General features: G+C 37.5%; 1 protein-coding gene across 1 annotated transcript in view; it reads right to left on the reverse strand.

Annotated features, from left to right (window-relative positions):
- Positions 1-3,624, reverse strand: part of LOC106867626 (receptor-type tyrosine-protein phosphatase F) — a 26,177-nt gene that overhangs the window by 828 nt on the left and 21,725 nt on the right. The window lies entirely within an intron of this gene.

Here is a 3,624-nt window from a genome sequence, read left to right on the forward strand (position 1 = left end):
GTCTATGCCTATGATTACCCATAGAGTCTGTGGAAAATTAAAAAAAAAAAACCCAAACTGGTAGAAATAAAGTTATTTAGAGAAACTACATATATTCAAAGAATTCTGACATTTCCCCTCATTTTTATTTGATCCACCGCCACCACCATCGCCACCGCTGCCACCCCATGTAGAATTACTTTCTTCTTTTGATATTCCTTTCTACCATCAACATCACCCTTACCACCAACAACAACAACAGTAACAATAACATCGCTAAAAGCAATGGAGAAACTCTCAAAATACTAAAAATATGGAAATAGAGATAACCCGAATAGGGAGCCTAAAAACAGAAACAATCCCTATAACAATAGGTGCATTAGGTATGATTAAAAAACATTCAGACGAATACTTAACCAAAACATCAGGACTTATGAATATATAAAACATACAGAAAATAGCTCTTCAAGGCATTGCACACACCCTACGTAAAGCACTTTCAATGCAGGGAAACTAACAGCACCTAAACAAACCCTAACCCTAACCCAAGACACACAGAGCCGTGCTTGGTAACGCAGTGTACGTTCGTGATAAAAGTAAGACTACTAAATAATAATAATAATAATAATAATAATAATAATAATAATAATAATAATAATAATAATAATAATGATAATAATGCCCAGATGCAGTACCAAGCAGTGGCTCTCATGGCTTCTGATCTTAATTGATTGGAAGTGTTATCATGTACGTTGTTTTGTCTTGGTATAAAAAGATGGGCTACAGCAAATATTCTGCTCAGCACCACAGATTTGCTTGTCAGTTGTTTGACCTTAACCAGTTAAGCATGTCCCTTGGTGGCTGACGATATGTGCATCTCTGATCCTCAGCAGAAGTAGTGGGGGAGCATCATAGCTGTGCGTTGAGGGAGATTCTTTGGGCTTTGAGTAATTCACTTTTGGAAACATGGGTATTTCGTTCAACATCTTCAAACAACCCTTATTCAGGGACCTCCTGAGTGGAAATGGGCTACTCAATCTGAACAAAATTCTAACTGGGCGTAAAATGTAATCAAAACGAAAGATCGCCGGAACCTAGTGCAGCTCTCTGGCTTGTTCCCTCTGGTCAAACCGTCCAACCCACACCAGCATGGAAAACGGATGTTAAAGGATGATGATGATAATAGGGAGTGAAGAGAAAGAGATTTGGCCATTACATCTTGTCAGCTGAATGACTGTATAGTGTCCCTTCCTCCTCTTGTCTCATTTATAAACTGATGTGCCATATGGCATCATAGGAACAGGCATGAGTGTGTGGTTGAGAAATTTCCTTCCCAATGACAGGGTTCCAGGTTCAGTCCACTATGTGGCACTTTGGATGTCTCTTACTATAACCTCTGGTCAACCAAAACTTTGTGAGTGAATTTGGGAAGTGAAAACAAGAAAACACTTGTCATATGTGTGTGCATCCATATGTGTGTGTATATTAATATATACACACAATTATCATATATGAGGTAGAAACTTGGATATTGAACAGAACAATGGAAAAGAAATCGAGGACTTTGAGAAGTGGATCTTTTATAGGTTGATCGGAATAAGTTGGAAAGACAAGGTATCAAATGCTGCAGTATCAGTAAAGCTGAAAATCCAAAGAGTGATAACCCAAGATGTTCCTGATAGAAAGTATGGAGGAGAAAAATAGCAAGAGACTATCAAAGATGTTTGTAGACTGATGCCATCAAGGAATGAACCAGAAACCCTAACCCTATTCCAACTGATTTTATGCAGTACAAACAGGCAGGAGAGTGGAGAGTTTTGGCAAGTTGATCCCTAGACACAAGAAGGGCTCCTGGTGGATGAAATATAATGATTATGCTATGATGTTCGATTCAAGGGTGATTTAGTTGTTATTTCTAGCAAGTCAATTAACCACAAGTCTGTGCTTGGTTGTTGTCTCATTAATGCATTGATGCATCATACCTTGGACACAAAGAGAGCATCTGACTAATGAGTGATAATGATTATGCTATGATGTTTGATCCGAGGGAGACTTGGTTGTGTTTCTAGCAAGTCAACTGACCACATAGAGACTCCCCTCGTTAAATACATTGATACATCACGCTAATATTAATCAAAAGAAATCGCAAGACATCATTCAAGTGCTAATGAGATTTTGATCAAAGATTTTAGTTTTAAAACATAAACATGGATATTCCCAGGTGGATTTGTATCAAAAGGAAATGGCCGAGACGTTTTTAGCTGTGTCCTCTTTTGAGTACACGCAAGAAATTTAAATCTGAAGCATTCATAATTTCAAAACAATTTTTTGCAACTTCTAATTTTTCTGTTCTCTTTTAACTAAATAACACATTCACAGAAGAAAAAAAAAAAGGAAAAGAGGTAAAAATAATAATTAATTCTGTCTTACAGACTAACGAACTGATAATAATTTGCAGTTGTTTCTAAAAACACTGTAAAAAAGAATTTAAAACAGCTTTTAAAAACCAGGTTCTGAAGAAATTAATAGTCTGTCTGCATTGGCCCAAAATTTATTTAGTTCGTTAAGCTTGATGAGTTTACATATGAGGTTTATATATAATGTGGCTGTGTGGTAAGAAGTTTGATTCCCTGTCACATGGTTCTGAGCTCAGTCCCACTGTTGGCACATTGGGAAAATGTTTTTACTATAGGCCCAGGCCGACCAAAGTCTTGTGAGAGGATTTGATCAGTGGAAACTGAAAGAAGCCTGCCATGTGTGTGTGTGTGGGGGGGTGTAAGTTATACATGTGGCTGTGTGGTAAGAAGCTTGCTTCCCAACCTTGCTTACGAACCGCATGGTTCTGGGTTCAGTCCCACTGCATGACACCTTGGGCAAGTGTCTTCATCTATAGCCTCGGGCCGACCAAAGCCTTGTGAGTGGATTTGGTAGACGGAAACTGAAAGAAGCCCGTCGTATATATATATATATATATATTTGTGTGTGTGTGTGTGTGTGTGTGTGTTTGTGTATATGTTTGTGTGTCTGTGTTTGTCCCCCCAACATCGCTTGACAACTGATGCTGGTGTGTTTACGTCCCCGTAACTTAGAGGTTCAGCAAAAGAGACCAATAGAATAAGTACTAGGCTTACAAAGAATAAGTCCTGGGGTCGATTAGCTCAACAAAAGGCAGTGCTCCAGCATGGCCACAGTCAAATGACTGAAACAAGTAAAAGAGTAAAGAGAGTAAATGGTTTTCCATATCAATTCCAGTCTACCAAATCCACTCATAAGGCTTTGGTCAGCTGGAGGCTATAATAGGAGCCACTTGCCCAAGGTGCCAAGCAGTGAGATTGAACTTGAAACTATGGGGTTATGAAGCAAATATTAACTACACGGCTCTGCTTGTTTATTATTCGAATATCATCATTAACACATTCTCCTTCCAATGAGAGTTCAAATAGGATTCATAAAGTTTTGCAATAATTTAGCTTCCAGATTTATGAATTAATTAACAAAAATAATGAAAATACATAAAATAAGATAAAAGTGTATGCCTGCTACATTCTGTTCAGATAATGTGAATAACATGAATATTAATTTTGGAGAATGTTGTCATAAAAGAACAAAAACAAAAAAAAAAAAATATCAACAAAAAACAAAACT

This window comes from Octopus bimaculoides, chromosome 27 (genome assembly GCF_001194135.2).
Source record: "Octopus bimaculoides isolate UCB-OBI-ISO-001 chromosome 27, ASM119413v2, whole genome shotgun sequence".
Taxonomy (NCBI): domain Eukaryota; kingdom Metazoa; phylum Mollusca; class Cephalopoda; order Octopoda; family Octopodidae; genus Octopus; species Octopus bimaculoides.